The 26,235-nt window shown below is 45.1% G+C and overlaps 1 protein-coding gene across 4 annotated transcripts in view; it reads right to left on the bottom strand.

Annotated features, from left to right (window-relative positions):
• CDH11 (cadherin 11) overlaps positions 1-21,559 on the bottom strand; it is a 145,141-nt gene extending 123,582 nt beyond the window's left edge. For 2 of the 4 annotated variants that reach the window (XM_073880196.1, XM_025889066.2), the window contains exon 1: positions 17,540-18,135. The gene's annotated coding sequence lies outside the window, so the exon portion shown is untranslated. Of the gene's footprint in view, positions 1-17,539; positions 18,136-21,344 lie in introns of those variants that run through there. The other 2 variants (XM_073880193.1, XM_073880194.1) reach the window with 2 other exon arrangements.
• Between the last annotated feature and the right edge of the window lie 4,676 nt (positions 21,560-26,235).

The raw sequence follows: 26,235 nt of genomic DNA, 5'->3' as shown, positions 1-26,235 counted from the left end.
CTCACTAAGAAGGACTTTCCCTGTAATAAAGGCAATGAACGCCCACCAGGAGACATGAGCGTGAACAAGCAGATGCCATGACATAGAAGGCCAGATTCTGCTCTTGGAAGAGCCCTAAACTCACATGTTGATGCTGGTCAAAGTCCTTTCCCTCTGTGGAGCTCCCCTTCAATTTTAGGGAATCCAACTCTCAGTATAGTTGTTTGGGATTTCCTGTCATCACTTAATGAAAAGTATCAGTCATGATACTAATACCTTGTCCCCCTTTTCTGCCTCCCCCATCTCTCCCTTCCTTCTTTCCTTGTCATTTTTATTCCTCTTTTTGTTTTCTTTTTTCCTTCTTCCTTCTTCCCTTCATGGTCATCACTTTGTAGGCCCCCAATAATGGTAAATATCCTCACAGTTGTCTTCCTCATTTGTACCAGCAGTACTCAGTTGGGATGGGCAGAGACGGTGGCTATCATTCTCAAATGTCAGTTACTTCCTAATACATCACAAAGCATTGTCATGTTTTACTGATCACACTTACCACTACTGAAAAATATTTTGTTCATTTGTTTATATTTTATTTTCTGCTCCCTCAAACTAAAACATAAGGTCCATGAGAGTGGAAACTCTCTACCGTGGCCACCCTTATATCTCCAGCCTAATTAATTTATCAGTGTCTCATGAATATTTGCTTAGTGGATGGATGGATGACACATTTTTAGTGCAATGTATTTTGCTTCAGGGCCACCTATACTCACAGGTATCCCACATCTTAAAGTCAGGTTGCAATGTCTAAAGCTTATTTCAGTGTTAGCTCACTCATACCTTTGAAAGTCATCATTATCTCTGATTGTAGATAAGAATGACCCTGTTTTGGTCATCCCCTTCCTATGGATCCTTCTGTTAGATCCAGCTTTGGGGTGGAGATTCAGGAAAGCTGCAATAAAGCTAAGAAGGTGGCTTCTGCAGCTGTGGTTTAAAAGGTCCTGAGATGGGGGCACCTGGGTGGCTGAGTCAGTTAAGCATCCCACTCTTGGTTTCGGCTCAGCTCATGATCTTGCGGTCCTGGAATCGAGCACCGCTCTGTGCTCAGCTCAGAGTAGGCTGGAGATTCTCTCTCTCTCCCTCTGTCCCTCCCTCTCCCCTCTCTCTAAAATAAATAAATAAATTTTTTAAAAAATTGTTGTATAAATTGTCCTTTGAAAAATCATGACTTGCACTATCTATATAATATCTACTAGGTGCATGTGGCTACTGAGCACTTGAAATGTGCCTAGTCCCAACTGAGATGTGTTATACATATACACACACACCAGATTTCAAAGACTTAGTATGAAAAAAGAATGAGAAATAGCACATTAATAATTTTATATTGATTGCATGTCATAATATTTTGGATATATTGGCTTAAATAAACTGCATCATTAACATTGTCACCTATTTCCTTTTTACTTTTTTGATTGGACTATTGGGAAATTTAAAATTGCATATATGGCTCACATCTGAGACTTGTGTCACATGTCTCAAGGACAACATTTGCTTGGAGAGCTATCCTTCTAGAATTTCAATTATAAACATGTAAAAGCTTAAAAACAAAGGATTTGTTGGAGAAAAATGAGTTCTTAACATCTTCACAGTTACACAAATATGATTCATCCTGGGAAAGAGACCACTATTTATGTCAATTTCTTTAAAAGAAAAGCATGAAACCTTCACAAGTGATTGAAAGCTAGCTCTCATCTAATCCAGGGAAGGCTTGGGGCACCTGGGGGCTCTGTCCATTGAGCACCTGACTCCTGATTTCAGCTCATGTCATGGTCTCAAGGTTGTGGGATTGAGCCCCAATTGGGATCTGATCAGCTTGTCGCTCTCCCTCTGCTCCCCTCCCTTCCCCCTGCTCATGTACCCTCTATCTTTCTAAAATAAAGAAAATCTTAAAAAAAGAGGGGGGGAGGTTTTACAATAGCTTCGTAAACTTGGGTGGAAGGAACAGAGCAGAGAAAATGGATTTGGAACCATTAAATTTGGAGCCATACAAAGTCCACATTGTCACTACTGGCTATATAACCCAAGTAAGATGTGCAAGCTCACTGCACCTTCACTTCCTCTCTGCAGAGCAGAAGTAACAATACACGGCTAACTCACAGAGTTGTCGCTGACATTTATCAAGTACTCCCTTGGCTTTGCACATGTCCTTGTCATACCAATGGTGCAGATAAGGAAACTGAAGCAAAAAGAACTCATATATGCCTGGCCACACTGCTCAAAATTGGTGGCAGTGGAATCCGAAAGCTTTTAGTCTGAACCCCTTCAGCTTTTGAGCTTTTAATCACTCACATCAGGTTTCACTGCTGTCCTGAGACCTGAGTGAGACAATGAATTTTTTCAAAGGGATTTTTTTTAAAGATTTATTTATTTATTTGAGAGACAGCAAGCAAGCAAGTTGGGGGAGGGGCAGAAGGAGAGGGATAATCTCAAGCAAACTCCCCACTGAGTGTAGAGCAGGACTTGAGGCTCCATCCCGAGACCCTAAGATCATGACCTGAGCTGAAATCAAGAGTCAGCTGCTTAACCGACTGAGCCACCCAGGCGCCCCTGAGACAATGAATTTAAAGCACATGCCAAAGCCATGGAAACATCCATGTCTAATGTTGCAAGGCACAACAGAGCACTGACAGGATATAGTATTCAAGTCATTCTGTACCCCATCAGCTCAAAAGAAAGACCCAAACAGATGAAGAGGAACCTAAGTGGACTCTGAAAACTCTGATAGATTGGTAGTATCCTGGAGCCTGTAAGAATTGTTGAGTGTTCTGGGGAAATAGATTCAAAAGTTCACCTATGAAATATGAAGTCAACAGGATAGATAACTAAAAGGCTTAAAATCAGTTCCTACATGCTCAGTATAAGGAATCACTTGTATGTTTTCTTCCCAGTTCTCCCTCACACTCTGTTGGATTTCTGGGTCCACCTATGTGGACCTACCATCAAGTCACAATATCTTTTATTTAAGGTAGAGCATACATTTCACAGAAATTGAACTATTTACATAAGGCATTTTGTTTTGGATTTGTTTTTGCAAGGAGCCCAGCAGGGCACTGGGAATGAGACAGAGGCAGAGCCAAGTAACAGTGAAAGATTAGGGAATATTCCTAACTCACTGAACCACTGCCAGGAATGGCCCCTAGGAGTTTCCCAGGGGTGTAACTGCGTCCAGCCTGCCCAATGACCTCCATCTACAGATCCCCACAACACAAGGTCACTTCACGGAGTAACAGTCACATCTCAGTAACTATCCAACCCAGCACCTCTGTAATAGGCTTGATTATTTCTGACAAACTCATTTCTTGTCCAATTTGATATGAAAATTAAAGCTGTATTAGCACAATGTGTGCCACGTGAAAAGCATCCTCAATGCTCTACTGTAGCAAACCCAACTGAGCCTTGAAAAGAGGTTCAACAATATAGGTAAAGTTACTGTTTCCAAAATAGCTCTGTTTTGCATCCAAATCAGCACTGCCTGGGAAAGCAGGCTCAGTGGGCCAAGCTGATACAATTAATATAACTTTCTCGGAAGGAAACCATCTTCAGAGAAAATGTTAATCAAATTGTTTCCCATGCAAATGTAAAAACAGGGGAAACAATACTGGAGATAGTATCAATATTTTCAACATTAAGCAAAGACAGGCAATCCTTGAAGAGTGATGCTATTTCTATGAATTTAATCAATTCACATTCTTATCCACAAAGCTTTTCTTATTTGCCTTTGTTTTTACAACTATTAATTTAAATGAGTCAGGGGACAGGTTTTGGAGGCTCTTGGCCAGAACTGAGAAATAAGTCCTGAGTTCCCAACAGCCTATCATCAATTTGGTTTCCATTGTCCAAATAAAAATCTCAATCACAGGAGCTGGGTTAAGAGAATAATACATGTATTCTCTGGGTCAAGCTAGGCACCCAGAGCTTTTTTTTTTTTTTTTTTTTTTTTGGCTTTTAAAATAGAACTCAGTTGTTCTTCCAGATCCCTCCTGCAGGAAGGCGATTTTCCGTTCTAACCTCTTCTACCAAAGAGGGAACTTGAGTCCAGGCAAAGGAAGCAAGTTTCCATCTCTTGTCTCACAGTGAATTGGTCAACAAAGAAGGAATGGGTAAAAAGGATAGATCAAGGGGATATAGAAATGAAAATGTTCCAAAAATATTAGATCAGTTAAAGAAATGCCAAGCACAGAGGCCCTGAGGACTTCGTCTCTCTGAACAAGGCTTTGTCATGTTGGTGTTTGCATCTTCAACACACTGGTGTCATCTTCAAATCATCCTGGGTAGGGAGAAAGCCAAGAACCCATCAATCCTAGAAACATTAGAAGAGCCACAGGAAATGCTTTCTAGATCTTTCAGTCCTGAGTTCAAATCCTTTGCAACAATTTATCTGTGTGATCCTTGGGGCTCCTGTTTATGAGGTTGGGAAGATGGGATGAGGTAATCCCTGGAAGGTCAAGTCCAGGGCACTCCATTTGCACCTCACCAAATATCCATCCCCACTCCTCATTGACGATCAGTAGCAAGTCTCATGAACCCCTCAAAACTGCTTACCTCTGTGTACCTACAACAGAGCATTGGAGAACATGGAATCTCATGGAATTCCTGCTTGTCCACTTATTAACTGCACAACACTGGGGAAAGTTGCTTAAGTACCCCAAGTCTTGGTTTCTATGTTTTATAAATGGGGATGATTATAGCTTCTACCTCACTGAGGTTGTAATGAGGTTGGACTGAGATAATTTATGGGAAGCACTGTGCACAGCGTGTGCATATATTAAGTGCTCAGTGCACATCAGCTATTGTGAGAATGCTGCTACCCTAGTCCCTGCTTCATCATCTCTGCTGTAATCCACTTCCTGCTGGCTTCCCTGTTTAGGGTCTCTATTCTTTCTATCAGTAATCTTCAATGCTGTTCCAGAAATCATTTAATAATGCATTCCACACATCACTCCCCTATTCCAAACTCTTCAAAGTTTCCCTAGGGCCTAGGGATTGAAGTCCAAAGCCCTGAATTTGGCATTCAGTGTACTCCACAGAGTCCTAAACTTATTACCCTGCAGGCATACTCTGTCCACTATCACTTGCTGGCATGCTCTGCTCAGGCAAACCCAGTCTGTGCCTTCCCCTTCTGGTGTTTCTGTTCATGTGGCCTTCTCTAGAATGCTGAGATGTGACAGTCGAAAAGCACCGTGCCAAGGGATTTGTGGAAGATTTGAGTGCCAGACCATTTTAGAGGTGGAAAGGACCGCAAAGGCCACTTTACAGATGAGGAAACTGAGGTTAATTGGTTTGCCCAAGGCCACACAGCTATTTATCAGCAATGTCAGGGCGGTACTAGGCTAGTCCTCCTTGAGGGAGGGAATCACCTGGCAGCCTATTAGGGAAAATTCGTCAGCAATTGGCGGCAAACTTGCTGACAGGTGATCTTTCTCCGTTCATGAGAAATGAGATGTTATGCATCCAATAAGAAAAGGACACAAGGCATGATTCTCTAAGTGAAAACTGGGTGCTTCTCTGTCTTGTAATGCAGGGCACGGCAGCAATGGGGTTGATGGGGAGAGGGCAACTGAAATAATTCCATAGGACCCATCCCTCACTTCAAAGACACGTCCTCTCCAGCTGCATTAGTCTCCTGACTAATGCTCCCAAATGCACTGCTGAGATTTGCTGAAGCAGAAGATTCTTTGCGATGTTTGCAGTAGGAGCGGCGATGAATAAAACGCAAGAATCACCAATGCATTATTTCAAAGGCAAGTGTGCCCAGCTTTAACTGCTACATTGCAATTTTTACTCTAGGATAATAATACTAATAGTGACACTTCATTTATATACTGCTCCTTAGGTTCCCAAGAATAATAGAACAATGAAAACTGTATCTTATAGTACAGCCGTGTCTATATGTGAAGTATATAGGGGAGTAAGCCAGTTCAAGAGCAATCTCCCATCACCATTGGGATACTTTAGGTCAAACTGTTGTGAATTGGAATTGTTGCCAGAAATAACCTCTGATTTTTCAGCTTGGATTTGGATTTTAAATACAGTTTTTCTGCTATTGTCAATAAATACTTTATAAAATCTTTAAATATGTTTTTAAATATTTAAAACCTTTAAATATGCATGCTTTAATAGATAATAGAAAGTTGATACCTACTAACACAGCTGCTCACCCAGCTTCACCTGTTTGATTAGTCATCTGTGGTTTGTGGTCTTGATTTGTGTCCATGGTGACCAGTCAGGGAGTATCAGACAGAAATTGAAATCCATGGCTCCAAGAGTCCCAGGCAGCTTGGTAGTAACAGAGTCAGGTGTGGGCAAGGGGCTTCATTAGCCACAAAATCAAAGCCGTTCTATGTTCAACAACCTGGCCCATTAGACAGTTCTGAAATTCTGAGCTTGCCCTAAAGCCTTCCCTCTCTGGAAGGGTAATGCTGATTTCTTTCTTTTTTTGTTTTTTTAAGATTTTGTTTATTTATTTGAGAGAGACAGAGATAGTGACAGAGAGCAGGAGCAGGGAGGAGAGGGAGAAGCAGGCTCCCTGCTTAGCAGGGAGCCTGATGACATGGGGCTCGATCCCAGCACCTTGGGATCATGACCTCAGCCGAAGGCAGACGCTTAACAACTAAGCCACCCAGGTGCCACCCAATTTGGATTCTGGCCTTAGCTTCCTCTGGATAGTATTTTTGGGAATTTTGCATTGACTCCTTGGCCAGCATCTGTGGGCCACTTGTCCACACAACCTGCCCCGTCCCTTCCAACAGATCATCTGCCATCCACGTGACTAGCTATTGTGCTGTCTGCCATAGCTTCCCATGGAAATCCCACCTCATCTTACTAAGCTGTATCAGTAGGCTTCAGCCTAGGTCTTGACATTTTGCCTACTTCTTGCCCAAACTAAACTATTCAATGTTTAATAAAGGCTCCCTCTGTTCTACCCTCACACCCTAGCATCTAATTATCAACATTCTCTTCAGCATTCAAAAGGAGCTCAAAAGCCAGATACCCCACTCAGTGTTGGATAAGATTTCTCACAGTAGTCTTGCAAAAATATGTAGGGAAATGAAGTCTTTTGGGTTTCTCAGTTCAGAGCAACAGAAACAGACCGAGGGTAGCACAATTCTGCCAGGAAGGCTAGAGAGGCAGGCTTGGAAACTGGAGAGGGATGTCAGGAGTCCCGGACACTCAGAGCCACAGACCAGACACTTCCTTGGAACAGGTGGGTGAGGGTACCACAGCTGTCTCTGCTGGACATGGACACTCACAGCTTTACTCTACCACCCCAGTGGCCCCAGAAATCAGATGCTGGTGCAACCACAGCCACAATGACCAGAACGAATGCTTAATGGCCAGTGGCTATGCATATGTGTGTGTTCATGTCTGCATATATATAAGATACTGAATCCAAATTTAAAACACACTGGGAAGTTGGTGCTGAGTCCGTGTTCTAGTTTCCAGGAGGGCTAGGGAAGCAACTCTCTGGCCCTTCAGGCTTCTGGAGTAGAGAGAGGATTCTTCTCTCTACTGAGAAACTTATTGTGAGCTATTCTCCAAACACAGGAGGGGGTCCCACTGCTATGCAGCCAAACAAACAAACAAGCAAACAAGATGACAAATATGCAATACCAGGAATGACTAACATGTAGAATAGTGTATTCCAAACTGTTGAATCAATGGAAAGGAAGTGTCTTGTTTAATAAGATTCTGCCCCTGCTCCTTTTCTGGTTATTTTTATTGCTATTGTTGTTTTGTTTTTACCAAGCAAGGTTGGTAACTAAGTAAGGCAACTCATAGCATGAGGCTATGAGGGATGACAGAGATTCTGGACAACAGACTAAAGATTTAAACTTAAAAATGTTTTGGGAGACTGGATCCGTGGACTGAACCTAACAATATGAAATAGAACGGAGACAATAGTAACAGCAATCCCATTCTGTGCACTGGTTTAAGCACGTTTATATATTAATAGTGTTTAATATCAGAGCCACCCTATAATGTACATATTACTAACCCAGCATATGTATGGGGAAGGGGAGAAATGGTTAAAGTGATCTGCACAGCTAAGAAGTGACAAGGCCAAAATTTGCAGCAGGGCAGTCTGACTCTAGAGCCTGTGCTAACAACCACTGAAAGTGCCTGTCATGTCTTATGTGCACAGGGACAGGTGGGGAAATGTGACTTAACAGCAACACATAAGAAAAAACAAATAAACAAATAAACTATGGAGCATAAGTCCTCTGGGTGATGTGACTGGCAATAAAAGCTAATGTAATGTAGCCTCAGGCTGCAATAAAAGAAGTGTGTGGAAAGGAGGGGATAGTCTAGTGTTTAGCTGCCTAGATTTTTGTCTTCAGTCCTTCCCTCCGTGGAGGGCTGGAGCAAAAATGAATGGTGTTCACTCTGGGGATGTTAAGCCTGGGGAGAAGGCATCCTGGAAGACAATAAATACTGAGTAACAAATGTGGAAGAAGAACTACATCCATTCTGCATGGCACCAAAGCCTTGTATCAAAGAATGTGACCTCTGGAGAGACAGTTTGGCTCCACCTAAGGAAGTATTTCTGGTAAGGAAAGTTCTCAATGCCGAGATGATTTGCACCAGGGGAAATGCACCCCATATCACTAATGATGCCCCAGCCATCATCAGTACATGGTAGCCACAAATGCCTTCCTTCCCCAGACCATCCTTGATCACTGCACTGGTTGTGACTCATCAGTCCTGTGGTCTCATTTATTTGTACTTCCTTTGCTGCACTAACTGTTTGCAACCTTGAGTTGTTATAGACAGACATAGTATGTTCCGCACCACTGATATAGCAGCTCCCTGAGGGAAGGCCTTATGATTTGACTATTTCTGTGTGCCCAGTCCAGAGCCTTTCATTAAAGCAGGTGACAAAGAAATGGGTTTGAAATTGAGTTCAGACCAAACCCTTCCAGTGAGCCCTGTGAAAGCTTGCAAGAGGTGGTAAGGTGAGATGCCACTCTACTCTGTTATCTATGCAAACATGGAATGGAGATATTAATGATAGTGACTATAAGGTAGGACAGACCTGAAGGCCAAGGTCAAATGCTACAGTTTTCAAAATATTATCAAATGACATTGGATTGGCCGACTATGACTTCTAAATAGAGATTCGCAGAAAGCCCCATATATAGCTGTCACAACTTAACTGCCTAATGATGTAACAGGTTATATCTTTGTGTAGATAGAAAGATAGATAGACAACGGAGCTAGTGATAGGTTTAAATAAAAATCAGAACGCCAGTAAATGTAGTCTAAAAAAAAAAAAGCAAAAAACAAATTTGCTTCTAGACACTGGTAAGAGACTGAGTTAAGAGCCAAGATTGCCCAGTTCTTGCTTTATCTGCGCTAAATGAGCATGTGATCTCAGGCAAGTCGTGGCTCCTCTCTGGGTCTCTAGACCCTCATCTCTAACTGAAGGTTGACCGGAATAGCTGATAATTCCAATTAATGACTTCACACCTCTCATTCCTCCTTGGTAAAGTGGAATGTCCACTCCTCACTCAGGAAGTAGCAGATCCAAGTTCTCTGTCACCTACTTTAATGAAAGGCTCTGGGCTTGCATTTTTCAATTACTGGTTGTGGAACATGGGGGATTTTGTTGTTGTTCTTGTTGTTGTTGTTTTTCAGGTTTTTTGTTTTTCTTTGTAAGAGCCTAGCAATAATCTTTACCAGTTCATAGAGTTACTATGGGTAAGTCTCATATAGAATGTTCTTAACCCAGTGCCTGAAACTAGCTAAATGCTCAATAAATCCTAGATTTTAACTATTATTTGATACTGATTTTCAAAGATTTGCAGGGCTGTCAGGAGGAGGAAAAAGTGATAGAGAGCAGAGGCAAAGAATAACTATTGGGAGAAAGTTACAAAAGAGGGGTATTTTAGGTCCTCCTATAATGGGGAATTTTAATGAACAGAGTTAATGGGTCATGGCTAGTGTGATGGGTTCCCTGAGAGGTGGTTAGCAGGCGGTCATCAGGACATGTACGAAGCTGCAGGATTAATGGCAAACAGAAAACATGTGGAAAGAATAGTCAGAGAAGATCTCAGAAGCTTCTTTTATAGATAAGGTTTGGGATCTTATAGGGGCACGTGGTCTGAGCAGTCAGCTCAGTTCTCGGTCCAGCTATTTTCCTCTAGAAATCTAGGGAGGCCCCAGCTTGCACACACAGTAGAAAGCTTCTGGGCATGTGGATTCAGGACATACTGGGAAATCCGGCTTTCCTTCCTCAAGCCCCAGGAGCTTAGACAAGGGTCCAGAATCCTCCCCGTTTGTACCATGGAGATGCTCATACCCTCCCCACAAGGTGAGGGCACAGAATAAATGAGGTGTCAGGTACAGCACCTGGCACATGGTAGGATATGAACACGTTGGCTCTTCTTCCTTCCCTTTTCCAGGCAAACACAGAGAGATATTTCCTTTCCTTTCAAGGGGCACTCAGGAGGGACTTTGGGCTGAGGTAGAAACACATGACACAAGAAGGCTGCAGAAGGGCCACAGCAGGACAACCCAGAAGTTCTAGGAGCCTTGGAAAGCACAGGCTGACTGTGCCCTTGAGTGTGAAAACAGTTGGAAAACCATTAAGGGCTGGGGCTGGGGGTGCAGGTGGGGTGGTAGGGGCTCCTGTTATTTTCAGTGCTGTACCAAATCACTGTGCTTTTGCCTGGACCTGAGGAAGACCAGAAGCAGGGCAAGACCTTACTCAGCTGTGGTCCCTTCATCAGTCAGAATGGTCACTGCTCAACCCCCTTAAATTCCCAAACTACATTTACTTGAAAAACAAACAGGAATATGCTTGAAATGGAGATGATTTATCATGGGGCTAATTATCATTTAAGCTAGTCTGGAATAGTAATGAGCCCCTTTTAAATGAAAGCAAACCTTGTGATGAATATCTCAACATCACATGCTTAGCAAACTTTCCCAGTAAGATATTACTTCAGGGCAACTTAACCACGGCAAACCATATGTAAAATGAACAGAGAGAAAATGCACAGGTAGGAGAAGGAGGCAGGCACTTTTCAAAAGCCGTAATTATCTCTAAAATCTCAACTGCCTCTTGAATATTTTAAATGGAAGAGGGATGGATCACTTAAACTTATGAAATAATTCAGAAAAAGGGAGGCACTAATAAACAATTCATCCCTAATTGGGAGAGGCCTCAATCTAAAGTAGAACATTCAGTGCAGGATTTTGGCCTAGTAATTATAAGGAAGAACTGCCACCTGCCACTATTATTCTATAAAACCAAATCCCAGGTCTCAAGGGACAAAAGGGCTGAGTGTTTAGTGAGTGCTTATCATGAATCAGTCACTGCACTCCATTCTCCCATTTTATCGTCACAAAAATTCTAGGCCATGAGTATTATTATGGTTTCTACTGTAACAGATGAGGCATCTGAGTCTTAGAGATGTTATTTTGCTTAATCTTGGTCACATACCCTCTAAGCATTGGAGCTGGAGCTGAGAAGGATCAAAGTACTGGGCAGAGCTGGAATTACGGTGAGTCAGGTGAGGCACTGTCCTTGGGCACAAAATACAAGGGCTTGCCAAAAAACTCAGTAATTAAGATGAATAATAATAATAACAAAATGGTAATGCGATATTTTAAAAATCATGTTGGATGGAGAAAGTCCATGATGAACAAAATATCAAAATGTTAAACAAAGACAGGGATCTTATTCTGCCCTTGCACACCTTGGCCTCATGCTCCTCATCCTAATTTCTTGCTGTCTGAATAACTGGTCCAAGCCTCAGCCTCAGGGATGATGGAAGTAGCCTGAGAGTTTAGGACGTGATCACAGGTAATGTTTTCCCAGAGATCCACGGTGGGGGTGGTTTGCACTGTATGATATCTGAACGTCTATCCCTGCCTGCATCCATGCTGGTTCTTACTGAGGATAAACACTACTGGTGGTGGGGATGCTACTCCAAATTCTCACTGTTTGCACTCACTGATAGAGCCTAATGATGGCTGAAAAGAGATCTCATGCGTCTTAAACTAAAACCAGGCAGCAGCCTCCACCACTCCTGTTGCTATGTTAGGTAATCATCAGTGTGGAAGACACTGCACCCAAAGCCAGTATCTTCCAGAAATTCCTACAAATTCTTAATTAGTGAAATCATGCAAGTGCAGAGGACCACATCATGCGGATTTCTGGCAAAGAAGGGAATTCGTGGAGGAAGTAAATGAAGGTTTTTCTTCACCTGCAAAAAACCAGAAAAATTCGAGAAAAATTCACAGTATCCTGTGAGGCGTTCTCAGTGCCAGAAAGCAATAGAATAAGACCCTGGCCACTATTTACCGTGGACTATAAATCTGTTTATGCCAGCTTTTTGGACTCAGGACCTCACATGAGTCCCAAGGAGTGGAGAGAAAAGGAGGGGGCACCAATATTTGGCCCACCGTGAGCAACAGCACCATTAGTCTCTCTCACACTTTTTTTTTTCCTTCCCTTACGTCTTTCTTTCTTTCTCTCTCATCTGCCTACCTCACTTACTATCTTGGGGTACCAGATTCTCTGCCTGAGCTGAAACTTAAACCAGACAGACCACAATAACAATGATTTATCTCAATAAGAATTCTGGAACTCTGCAACAGTCTGATGACTAATTAAACCAAATAACAATGAAATTTTGCCTCCAGTTCTAACAAACATGCATTATTCACAAGCACTTACAATTTAAAAGCACTTTCTTTTTTTCAGTTAAATAAACTGTCCGGTGGTGAGTGAGCATTGGTTTACAAAACACTTTGTCTTACTTTCCACTGAGTTACTTAATACTCCTTCCCATAATCCATTTGCATTGATTCCTTCTTCATCAACGGCCTTTGCATTCCAACACACTCAGAGCTGCAAGGAACTGCACTGCTGACTCACCAGGGAGGCAATTGTATTCAGTTAAAAAAATACAAACAAGAATCCACTTAAGACAGTACTTATTTTTTTAATAGAGCTTTCCTCTTAATTATAATATAGCGTTAGTGTTTTTTTTTTACATTATTCTTCTGAACTTTCATAATGACACTATCAAACAGTAACAAATATAAATTTGTGCAGCCCGAAATATGCAATTTAATCATAAGCAGTAATTTCCATATCACTGAGGGGAAAAAAAAGTCCAATGATTAAACTCCACGGCATGAGGACCAATCTTGAATTGAATTTTACTCCCTGCTAAATTTAGGGGTTTTTACAGCAATATCAAGAATGGTTTAAAGGTAATAGTAAAACATTTACAGTTATATTAAAACTCCATGCCCCAAAGTGTTTACCAAAGATCAACTGCTATTCTTTTTTTTGCAAATTAGAATTGCAGACATCTTCAAAACCTCCTGAAAGAATAGGCAATGATACACAGCAATCTCACTAATATTTATTTCTCTTCTTTATTCATTTGCTTCCCCTCGGAGTCTCAAATGATGCTCTTTCTGGCAGGAAAAAGAAAAAAAGCCAGAAATTCTCCCAGATCACAGCCTCACTGAGCGCTGACCTGGTGTATCATGCAGCCCAGCCCCCACGCATCTCCTGCTCAGACAATCTCAAGTTACAAGATTTTACAACTTTCTAGTAAACTCCGAGATGGGAAGAAGAGGCCGAAAGTAACGGATCCACCGACTAGAAAGATGTTAATCCTGACAAACTGCTCAGGCGGTAGCCTCAACCATAGCTAGATTGAATTCGGTCTCTCCTGAGAGGGCCAGACAAGGCTGGTGCTAACAAAACCGCTTTTCATGGTGCCCTCAAAAGCAGATGGGCCCCATGCAGAAAGCTGGAGAAGGGCGCCATTGCCCTCTAGTGGCCAGAAGTGCAATCTTCCGCGAAGGAGCCCATTTCCAGAGATGCACAAGGCTCTCAATGTCAGGGTAAAATTATAGCAGAAAGATGTCTAATTATCCTCCTCGAGTGTTTTCTTTAGTCCTTCCTGCCCATAGAAGAGGCTGTGGATGGCTATCACAGTAATCCTGATGGAATCCTCATGGATTCTTAGTACTACTGGTGCGCCAGAACTTGTCCAACTTTCTCTAGCTTTATGTGTTTTTTTTTCTTTTTAACATACCTGTTGATGTCTCTCCCCTAGCCCACATAGACCAAAGATCTTTACATATTTTAGGGGCAATAACATTGGATTGGAAAGGTTAACAACCCAAATGCTTGGCAGATCTAGAATGGGGGCTCCTGACAAACTAGGTAACTTTTCCTGAAACAATGACCAATTTCATAAGGGGAAGGGAACATCCCAACCACATTTCAATCCCTTAAACTGAAATATGAATTTACACAGTGCTATTTTCTAGGAAAAACACTGGGGAATTCACAGTCATTCTGCAAACTTGATAGTTTAAGAGAAATGTTTGTTACCTACTTTCAAACTACATAGACCAGTGTTTTATCATTATTAATGATTAGGTATGCCTATGATCAAAGTGAAAAAAATATTGAAAATAAACAAAATGGTTATGCTTCTTGAACATTTGCCTATATAAATGTATTGAAAATGGAGGAAAACTAAAATCAGACCTGCAGATCTCCTTTGGATGGTTCTGAAAATAGATCTGAATATCACAGATCAAAGTTTATGTGAACTGTCAACTTCATAAGTCACAGACATCCATGGGCAAGGTTCTGAGACACACTACGCTCATGGGAGTGTAGCTCTGGCATTATAAATCAAGCCTTGAGGTCAAAGTCATGGCGTTTCCCATAGAGGGTCCCCCAAACCAGAATTTTTACAAGGCAGCCATGTAATTCTATTCAAGGAGGAAGAAAAACCATGAATTATGAAGACAAGTGCATTAAAGGAGCATGAAATTGATCTGTATTCCCCCAAATCATGGCAGGGCTCTCCAACCCTACCCCCTCTCCTCTCACAAATAAACAAACAAACATATGCATCCACTGCCACCCCTGCAAAGAGGAAACAAGAGTTCTGGGACATAAAAAAATAGAGCCGTGACTTTTTTTTTTTTATTCTCAAATTAACAAAAGATTGCATCTTAATTGAAAATAGAATTTAGGTTTCTAGTAATTTTACTGTCTTGTGTTCTGATAAGAATGTTGAACATAATGGAAGTTCTGAAGTGCTATCAAGATGGTCCAATGCTTCAATTAGAACAATTTTTAGAAAGCCTATTTTTTTCTAGTAAGCAATAAACCCAGTTTGAGTAAATCTACATGTTTGGGCCTCAACAGATGATCCAATCTCCGTCCTCTTCATTCTCCCTCCCCATCCCCCACTCCAGGGATGTGGGTGTGTGTGTGTGGGGGGGGTTATTCCTTTTTTTCATACAATGCAATAAAATGGCCAGCTTATGCAGACTCTGAAATTACAACAAAAATGATAGTAATAGTTGTTATTAACAATAAAGCCTGTCTGCAACACATTTTTAATGCATTAATTTGCAATGTTTCAAAAGTAAGATGTAAAGATAATTCTTACTCAAGCAAAGTTTCCTGGCCTCTCAGATGCCCTTCCCTGGTCTATACTTGTAAACTACTTACATTTCTTTGTACTAGGCAGGATTTCAGTTTTGCACAGTGGTTCGAATTCCAGGGCCCATTTGCCAACTCTAAAACTTGGAATCAGAGCTCAGAAGTAAAGAAATCTAGTGACCAGGAGCTTCAGAATCCGTCTGGTATTGACCACAACTCTGTCCCTTTGTTTTGCAACTTTTATTCCTTTGTTCTGCTAGAAGAAGAACAGGCTCCTTGCAGCTAGGGTTGGGCTGGGACTACTTCTGTGTTCTGGTGTCTGCATCTCACGTATATAGGAAAAATAATTCCTGGATTAATGAAATGAAGGTCAGTCCCTTCTCTTCAACTCTCCTAACGGTGTTAGGCTCTAGCGCTCGGAGCCCAGCCTGGCAAATGTGCTGATGCGATGCTGGTTGATCCTCGCTCCTGAGAATGCTTCTACATTCCCATTCCCCGGAAAGCCAGACACCCCGCAAAACCATCAATGCAAGCCCAAGTGATAAAGAATCGATCCATCCTCTTGCCAGATTAATTATCGTGTCTTCCCTCTGATTAAACCGAAAACTTACTCCCTGCCTCATATTAACCTGATAGGAAAGATCCGAAGAGGAAAACAAGGAAAGATTTCAGAACCACCCGAACAAGATTTCTTTAGGGGGAAACGGGAGGGAAGACTTTAGACAGATCTATAACCCCCTACAGCAGGGTTTCAGGAACAACCCTCCATCTTCATCCCTTAGGGACAATCCGTCGTCATGCAGGGATGGCATTATTAAATAATTAAAAGATGCAATTTCTTAATAGCAGTGCGATGGCCCATGAAATTCTTGCTGCATTATCAGCAAAAGCAACAGGGCTTTTTCTAGCACCTAGAAAACCTTTCACCCGGGAGAGGGAGGCGTGTGCAGCACCCGCCCCCCCCCCCCCCCCCCCCAACCCCCCCCCCCCCCCCGAAAACCGGGGCCCCGGGGGAAAGGGGGCAGGGAGGGCCGGCCGGGGGGGGGGGGCTCCCCGACCCCACTTTCTCTGGGGACTCTTTTCTTCACAGAGCGAAGCGGGCCCTCCTTACAGCTCTGCCCGGCTTGAGGGGGAAAAGGGTGCTCCCCTTGCCGCCCTTCCCATCCTGCCGGCTCGCGTTCCGGGGCAAAGCTAGGGGAGGAGGGCCGCGCGTGCGGGGAGCGGGAGAGGCTTGGCGCGCTCTGGGAGGAGGCGCAGGCTTAGGGCACGGCTTGGTTCGCAAAGTTAACGTTGACCCTGGCAGGCTTCGCAAGCCCCAGGCAAGCCGAGCCTGAGTCTGAGCCGCTCGCGGACCTCCCCTTGGGCTGGCGGGAGGTAACAGGCGGCCCCTGGAGCTCCCGAGCGGACTCCGGCTGGAGGGCTGGAGCGTGCACCGCAGTCGGCCGCCCCTCAGCCGCAGTCAGCGGACCCAAAGACCGGCTATTAAAGTGCGGGGCCACAGCCGACCCGACCCGGGTTCCTTCCGCTTTCCGGGGCTTCCCCGGCGGTCCCGCAAGGAGGACTGAGCCCCGGAGCGCTCGGCGGGGACCTGGAGGAAGGGGTAGGAACCCTGCAGAGAGCGGTCACGTCGCCGCTTTCGGAAAGAGGTGCAGCGCGGGCGGGCGGGTCAGCCCCGCGCCGGGGGCGACTTTCCCCAGAGACCCGACCGCGGGCAGTCGGCCGCGTCCCGGGCGCAGCTCTGCAGCCTCTACCCCAGCCCGGCGCAAAGCCCCTCTCCCGCGGCCTCCGCGCAGACCCGAGGAGGCCGGAGCGGGGGAGAGGTTGGAGCGCACATCTGGCGCCTCTGCTCTCCGCGCCGCCCGCGCCCACAGCTGGCTCCCTTCTCCCTTTTTGATTTTTAAACAAATCTTCTTTTACCTCCGCCCCCCCCCGTTTCTGCGTTGCATTAGTGAAACCTTCTCAAGTCAGACCTCCTTCCCCCAACCCTAGATATGCTCATCCAGAGACCCCCCCCCCAACGAAGCCCCATCCAGTCGAGAGGAAGGGACTGGCGGCGAGCCTCACCTGGGGCCCTGGAGGGTGGGCGCGAGCTACGGGCCGTCGGTCCCTGGCACAAGACGAGCGCAGCGGTGTCAGCCCCGACCCCAGTCCGGGTCCCATTCACAAGTCGGCGGCGGCTGCGAGCGGCCCCCGCGGCATCTGCTCGCGACGCTCCCCTCGGCTGGCGGCGGCCGCGGAATGAGCCGCCGAGCGCGCTAGTGGCAGGAATGAGAAACCGGGGGGGGGGGGGGGGGGGGGGGGGGGGGGGGGCCGGAGGAGGAGGGAGGCCGCTGCTGGGAGGGAAAGGAAAGGGCGGGGGGCGGAGAGGAGCCGAGGATGCGAGACGCGGCGAGCTGGGCCTGGCGGAGGCTGCGGGGGCCGACCCTGTCCGCACCCCTACCCCTGGGGGCCCCACAGATGCCGACCCCTGGATTCGTGGCCTGCCCGCGGTCGCTGCACTCCGGCTCCCCTGGGGCTCAGAGTCTGGAGCGACTGAAGTTGGGCTCCAGGGACGCACAGCCAATCAGGGAGGGCGGCGGAGGGAAACTGGGGAGGGGTTGGGAGCCCCTTTTTCCTCCTTCGCCCAAATCCGCTCCAGCTGGCCAGGCTGGGCCCTTGCCCGGGAGGCCTGGATAGTGGGTTGGAGGAAAGCATCGCCCAAGCGGGGGAGGCAATCGGGAATTGTCTTTCCTCACTCTACCACCCCACCTTCCGAAAATCCCTCCACGTCGGCGGCTTCTGCCCTGTGCCTCCCTCATTTCTCGCAAACTCTGCTTGGGCACGGGTAGGGAAACCTGGGGAGGGAGACTTCGGACTTGGGAAGAGCCAAGTCTCTCTGTTCTCTCTCCGTCCCCCCGCCCCCGCCTTGCTTCGTGTGTGGAGGGGGAGCTCAGGGAACGTTTCGCCAGAGTGGGCCTCGCGCCCACCACCCACCTCCGAGGGTGCCTGGGCCCCGCCTCAGGCAGCCTCACTTGTTGCCTCAGGGCCCCCTCGCCGCACACCCACCACCGCTCTGCGGGAAGCGCGGCTCTGCGGGGGGAGAGCGCCCGAGGGTGCAGGGCCCGCATCCTCCCTCAGTCCTCTCTTTTATCCCTCGGGGAGGACCCGCTAGAGGGAGGGAGCCCCGGGCCGCTCGCTGCCCTCGCGGAGCCGCGGCAAGAAAAGGCAGCCAGGGTCGGGGCCTCGGAAGCACGCCGGCGACTGGGCGGGGCGCTTGTGGTACCCGAAGCGGTGTGGGGAGCCACACACTCCGCGGGCCTGGTGGTGGAGGGGAACGACTGTGACCTGGTGGGGAGCCCTAGCTGGAACAAGTTTCCAGGGTGGGGGGTGGCGGAAAAAGAAGAGGCGGAAGGACGGTGAAGAAGCAAAGGGAAAACGGGGGAAAGGAATCCCGAGGGACAGGGATCAGGATGGGAAACTGGGGGAGAGGTGACGGGTCCGCGTAGGAGAAGGGTAAGCAGGGCGCGGACGGAGAGAGGGGCGACGGGGAGGAGAGGAGCCGAGGAGTTAACGGAAAACGAGGAAGAGTGAGAAAGACTTGTACGGACCACGAAAGGAGAAGGTAGCGGAACGCCGCGCGAGGCGAGACGGCGGCCGAAGCCCGCCCGGCGGAGGAATAGGCAGTCTAGAGGCCACGGCCACACCGAGGGCTGCGAGCGCGCGAGCCTCGGTGGGTTTGATCGGCGCGCGGCAGCGTGCGCGGGGGCGGCGGGCGGGGCGGGCTCTCCTCGCCCGCCGCCCCTCCCCCTCGGCGCGTCCGCCGTCTTCGCGGCTTCGGGATCCCGCCACCCCCTCAGCGCGCGTCCCGCGCCTTCCGTGGGGCGGTGGCCTTTAGACTGCGCCTTCCTCGGCTGGGGCGCTAGGTTTGCGGTGCTCCCCCCCCCCACCACCTCCACGTCCTAGAGGCCTCAAGGTGACGGGCCTCTGGACCCTGGACGCCGCGCTCCCCCGGTCTCACTCACACCAGGTGCGAGCGACTGGCGAGGCCAAGGAGGCCCAGCGCTTCTCCGGAGCGCGCGGGTGAGTCGCACGCGGTACCAGTCTCGGCCCCCGCCTCAGGTTGGGCCCTGACCCGAGCCCCTCCACACCCTAGCTTCCTCCCAACCCCTTTGGTGCTGTCTTTTCATCTGCCAGTCCCGTGTGCCTTCAGCCCTAAAACTTTCAGTGTGTCTTAGGCCGCCGCCGCAAGTCCCCTCACTCCGGCGGGGCGTAGCGGCGGTGATGGGGTGCTCACACTGCGCCCCCTCGCCCGGGAATGAAGTTACACCGGAGAGAAGTTACACTCTCCTTCAGAGATACCTGGATTTTGCGCTTTTTCCGCTATTGTCAGGATTGTCTCATCCTTTCCGTTGGGCATAAAAGGGACCCTGAAGCCATCGTCCGTCTAATTACACGTACACAAAGATGTCCAGCATCTGTGATGGCGAGGGCATCTCTTGATCCATGAGAAAAATTTCGATTAATTCCGTTTTGGAGGCATGTCCACAGACGGAGCCTGGGCACATGTGATCTGATATTAGTTGGAATTTGCCCTCCACTTGCTGTTCAGAATTCATCAAATGAGAGCAGTTGGGGTTTTTTTGTTTGGTTGGTTGGTTGGCTGGTTGGTTGGTTGGTATTTGTTTCTTGGGACTTTTTTTTAGACCATCCCACTCATGAAAGGTAGTATCAGTTGATTTTAAAGATAAGTTAAGAATTGTTTGGTAGATTTTCACTGACATGGCATATCTGAATCAGATGAAACCTAGTGTCTAGCAGTGGTCAATAGCCCTTTGCCCAACCCAGCAATTCTGTGCCTCTGATTCTACTCTAGAGAGTGGAAAACATATCCACACAAAGCCATGTATCTGAAAGCTCATAGCAGCATTATCCCTAGCAGCCAGAATTTGGAAATAAACCATATATCCATCAACTGCCAAATAAACAAATGTGGTATATCCACAAAATGGAATAGTATTCAGCATTAAAAAGAAAAGAAATACTGATGCATGTTACATTATGAATGAATCTTAAAAACATGCTAAAAGCCAGATACAAAACCACATATTGTATGATGCCTTTATATAAATGTCCAGAAAATGCAAATTTATAGAGACAGAAAGCATATCAGTGGTTGTCCTGGCTCAGCATATGAATAGGAATTGACTACAGATGGGCATGAGGGAACTTTGGTGTTGAAAATGTTCTAAAATCAGATGGTGGTGGTAGTTGCACAAATTTACACATTTAGCTAAAATTCATTGAATTGTTACTTTAAAAAAGGCCACCTCCCATCCCCCAAAAAGCTTTTTACACCTTTATTCCCTATGAGGAATCTGTGAGAGTCTGACCTGCATTTGAGCCCTAACTTGGCGGGAGGGGAGGGTGGAGGGGGGATTTTGCAAGGCAATTTTAGAGAAAAATGTTTTATTTTTTTTTAAGAGTTTTAGTTCTTATAGAAAGATAACCATACGTCTATTCAGTAAGTTCTATTTTGGCGCCTGCTTTGGAGAGTCTTGTAAGTGTTAAAGCAAGTTAATTTCCCCCTTTCACTCTTCTAAGTGATTAATTCCTAGGAACTAGAGTTAGGTATTCCAGTTCGTGACATTTTAAACACACCTACACATAGACACAGTACAAAGTGCACATTTCAGAGGGGATTTTTTTTTTTTATGACTATGTTAGGATCTGTCTTAGAAATCCATATCAAGCACTTGGGTGGAGTATTGTGTGATTACAGTTTAGATTAAAAAAGGAAAAGAGAGAGAGAAGAAAGAACCCACTGACAGCTTAAATTAAAAGATTCAGTTCATCCAGGCAGCCAGAAGTTTGGGTGTTTATCTTAACTTACCTCACCTTTCCTTCACCTTGTTCTTCAAGAGAGGAAGCCAGGGTTCGCGTTGCTCTGGAGCCAGGATTAAACAACCCCTTATGCTTCCTGCCTCTTCCAGTCCAGACAGAGATGAGGCCCAAATGGCCCTTTTCTTGTCTTTGTCCTTGTCAGCATGAGGCTAATAATTTCCTGTTGGTTCCTTCATCAAAGGTACCAGGCTGTCCTCCCTTTGATGAGCCTCTCCTCAGACTCTGAAGATAGCCAGGCCCTGCTGAGTCAGTTCCTTGTTTCCACTTAGAAGCTCCAGGCTCCCCCCAGTCTTCTCAAAGCTTCCTGCTCCAGAGGCATCCTTTGGTATAAGGTGTAAAAAGCGAGGCAAGATCCAAGCAGGAAGATGGTTTTATCACATTGCAGTGGGTTCCAATCATGCCTTCTCTAGGCAGAGGGAAAACATTGAGAAAGATGAACAGGAATGCCATTTGTGAACCAGCATTTCAGATAAAGGTTGCCACAGTTGGGTCTGCAGAGCAAAGTAGAAAAACCACAGCCCTTTGATCTGTGTCTGATTCCTGGTTCTGCCTCTTATTAGCTGTAAGACTTAACAAAGACTTTATCTCCATGAGATTCAGTTTCCAATTCTATAAAATGAGGATTATTATCTGTGCCTAGATTGTTGCAGGGATTAAATGTGCCTACATATCTAAAGCCATCAAAACTGTGCTTAGAGTAGAGGCTCAATAAATGAAAGGTATTAATTACTATTATTAATTATGAGGTCAGGTTATTATCATACCTTAAATGCCCTGAGCAAGAAAGGAGTCATGTTACAATTATAAATTATAATAATTGTGGAGATTAATCTTATTTTAAATGGTGTTAGTAATAAAACTTCTGGCCAAGAGTTTTATGGCAGTTCAAAGTTTACTAACACTGTAAGACCCAGTTGAGGTCATATTAGAATTAGATGTGTCTACTATGGGGACGGGTGCCCTGTCCTAGATTTGCCACAGATTCCGAGTCACCCTGAGTAACTCATTCCCTTTCTCTGAGCCTAGCTGTAAATGAGAGCTCACCCAAGATAAGTTCAGGGAGGGATCCTTCCAAAACTGACATTCTGGGGTTTTTAAGTCCTACTCTTAATTGAGTGAGAGCATCTCTTAGGTGCAGTTCCCCTTTCTACCACTAGGAGTAGTCAGCCAGTCATCTCAGGCAACCCCCTTCTCTGAAACAGACCCTTTTCAACTCTGACCAGTAGCATTTCTTTGTTTTCCTCCCTCACCTAAACTGTAAGTTCCCCAAGGGCAGGGATAATATCCTTCTGATTTATGCCTGTATCCTCAGTACCTGGTGTATTAAATGTAGAAGTCCAATAAATATGTTTGATTAAATGATAATGTTTATTAATAAATATTTTTATTAAATTAAGACAGTAATTCAAATATTTCCATAATAATACTAGATTATGAATGACTCCAGCATCCAGTGGCTTAAAATAACAATTATTTGCTCGCCTCCGTGGGTTGGCTGGGTTTGCCTGGTCCAGACTAAGCTAGGCCAGGGTAACTGCTCAGCTCCCTGTATCTCCCACCCTCCTCCTGGGACCAGTTTGGACATATTCTCATGGCAATGGCACAAGATGTCATGCAGAAACATGCATGGCCTCTTGGGGTGCAGGCCTAGGACCGGAAACTGTCCCTTCTACCTCACACTGTTGTTGGCCAAAGCATACCACATGGCCAGATCAAAAGATAAGGGGTGGAAAAATATAATCTGCTTTTTTAGTGAGAGGAACTTCAGAGTTGTATGGCAAAGGGTGTAGATACAGGGAAGGATGAGGAGTTGAGGCCGTTAACACAATCTCCCACAGGCACAAACAGCTTTCCAGCCTGCTTCCATGCTGGGTTATCTTGGGTTGTCAGATCCCATGCGTTATATCCTATAATCAGGAATACAGTATTCTAGAACATTAGAGGAGACAGAATTAGAAGACAGTTTCAGCCTCATACCAAACCTCATAACTATGTCCTTCCTTTAACTTTGAGGCTCAAGTTGTAAAGGAAGAAACAAGCAGAAATAGTAATGTAATAATAATCACTGGCTTATAGATAAAACTAGAAATTATTAAAACATTCCATCAAAGGGGCGCCTGGGTGGCTCAGTCATTAAGCATCTGCCTTCGGTTCAGGTCATGATCCCAGGGTCCTGGGATAGAGCCCCGCATCGGGCTCCCTGCTCAGCGGGAAGCCTGCTTCTCCCTCTCCCACTCCCCCTGCTTGTGTTCCCTCTCTCGCTGTGTCTCTCTCTGTCACATAAATAAATAAAATCTTTAAAAAAAATTCCATCAAAGTGTGTATTATTATCCCTGTTTTGCAGATGAGAGAACTGAAACAACAGGAAAATTATATGCACTGCCTAATAGAATACAGCAGGTATTGGAGCTGGGATTCCAACCTATATGTGTTTGACTCACAAGTTATCCCAGTGGAGAAGCTCGTGGAACAGATTCTAGTTTTGATATGAATGGGAAGTGTGTGGGGAAAAGGGAGAATTTTCTCTATGCCCAGGGCAGAGGGCATCCATCAGATCCCTAGGCACATTGCCTGGAAACACAATATGTACAAAATAAATATTTATAAAATGGTGAAAGGAAGGAAGGGTGGGAAGGGCAATAGAGGCAGAGAAGGTAAGAGCAGAATTAGGAGGATACAAGAAAAAAGATATAAGTGTGTTAATTTATTTGGAAAACCATCCCTCCCATGGTGGGCAGAAATCTGGGGATTCTGAGTCTTCTATTCCTTGCCTACTGGTACTGAGAACAGTTGCCTCATGCGTACCTCCATCCATAGTCTAGAAGGTCCATCATGGGGTGATTTCTGTGTACCTTGCTGATCTTCCCACCTCTCCCTGGATCACTCAAGCCACATTTTACTTTTTGCTATTGTTCAAACATATACATATTCCAGATTCAGGACCTTTGCATTTGCTGTTCCTTCTTCCTGAAGCACCCTGCCCCAAGTCTTTCTCCTGGCTTGCTCCCTCATTTTGCCTCTTTAACCAGGACTTCCCTGGCTCTTCCATCAGCAGAAGCACCCACCCAACATTCCAGTCCCCTGCAGTCCATCCCTTTCTCTCCCCTGAGACTGCTTTGTTTTTATTTGTAACATATATATCTACTTGAGATTGTATTGTATATTTTTATTTATCTGTGTTTATCATCACCTTGCCCCATTAGGGTACAAGCTTCAGGAGGGCAAAGGATATCGTCTCTCTTGTTCATTCCTGTATCTTCAGCATCTAATACAGTGCCAGGCATATGGTAAGCACTCAGTAAATATTTGTAGAATGAATACATGAATAGCAAATGCATGAAAAATGCTAACTGAATGAATGAATCCCAAAACCAAGAGCAGATGGATCATCTGCTTGAATCTAAACATGGTACAAGTGTCCCTTGTTTACAAAGTGAATTTAATGATGCCAATTATTCATATTACAAATAACGATTCTTCACGTTACCGAAGGTTTCATTTGAATGCTAGTTAAAACAGCTACCTCCTTTAGTGCTTTTAAAAATATAATCCAATTTACAAAATGGTGGTATGCAGACAACTTTTCTGGAACGTATGAACTTCCTAAAATGAATTACAGGTATGCATAATGACAGTTCTGCTTCTGATTTCTAATTCTAGTTTGTTTGCTGTGTGGACTAAGAGACTGGCTTATTAAATGGCCTCACAGAAGGCTATTTCAATGTTCGTATGTGCATACATTTACATTCTTTTTTAAACTTGTGAATAGGCACATTTAAATGTGTTTGTGCTCTAGGAGAACCATTGGAAATGTTATTCAAGATCGGTACTGTCTTGCTTTGCAAATAGTCTATGGTTTGGACAACAGGATTTAAGAGAGCTCTGTGTTCCAATTTTTATGAACGTTGGAACATTGACTGTGTTGAGAGGGAAAAGGCAGAAATCACTGTTACCCAATGCAGAAAGCTTTTTACAAATATCTTTCTTTAGTGTCCTCAGCTTAAGACAGATACACAGCATAAGCTGTATTTCAGTGTTTTCCCCAGTTGTGTATGTTTCTCTCCCCTTTTCAGTGGCCTCTTTCATAGCTAAGAGCTAATTGTGGTGTTTCCATAGGTCAGACTGGAACGTACAGGTGGCTCCCAGAGCTTTCTTCTTGGAGACAGTATTCCAGAAAAGTCTCTCTATTCTGATTGATAGTCACCTTAGTTCTGGGTCTTAAGCCATGATTGATTTTCCATTGTACAGAGTATTGTTTTGGGCTATGTTTGGAATTTAAGAATAACATAGCTACTCATTGAATGCCTATTAAGTGCTTTAATTCCGGTCCTTACAACTGTTCTACAAAGTATGCCCATTTTATAGACGAGGACAAGAAAGTTTGGAGAATTGAACGGCTCACTCAAAGTCAAACAGTTTGCTAATAAATGAATAATTAAATGTGATGTAATTGCTCAGAGTCTGCAAGGGAATATCATTGGAGAATGATTTATATGGGACAGATTGTAAGGGGAAGTGAGTGAAGCTTTTGTTAAAGGTATTCTTTTTCGGCTGAGAATTAAAATATGCAAAAGAGTTAAGATAAGTACAGGGAGAGAACATTGCATGGAAGGAGTAGATTGTGTAAGAGCATTGAGGCAAGATGGGATTTGGGGCATTTGAGGACCAAAAAAAGATTCATAAGCCTGATGCTTAATGTACTCTGAGGAAGTACACAGAGACAAATAATCCAGGGCTTTGTAGGACAAGGAAATTGTACCCCAAATGCAATGGGCAATGTGATTTTTTTTTTTTTAAAGCAGGAGTGATCTGATTGTATTTATTGACAAAGAGTATTTTGGCTGTGAGCCAGTGAAAGCAAGAATGGATGCATGGCAATC

The sequence above is a fragment of the Callorhinus ursinus genome, unplaced genomic scaffold (genome assembly GCF_003265705.2).
Source record: "Callorhinus ursinus isolate GAN/ISIS: 27379988/994484 unplaced genomic scaffold, GSC_fseal_2.0 scaffold37, whole genome shotgun sequence".
NCBI classification, from domain to species: Eukaryota; Metazoa; Chordata; class Mammalia; order Carnivora; family Otariidae; genus Callorhinus; species Callorhinus ursinus.
The sequence above is the reverse complement of the archived record's forward strand: the minus strand, read 5'-3'. Positions and strand labels throughout refer to the sequence as shown.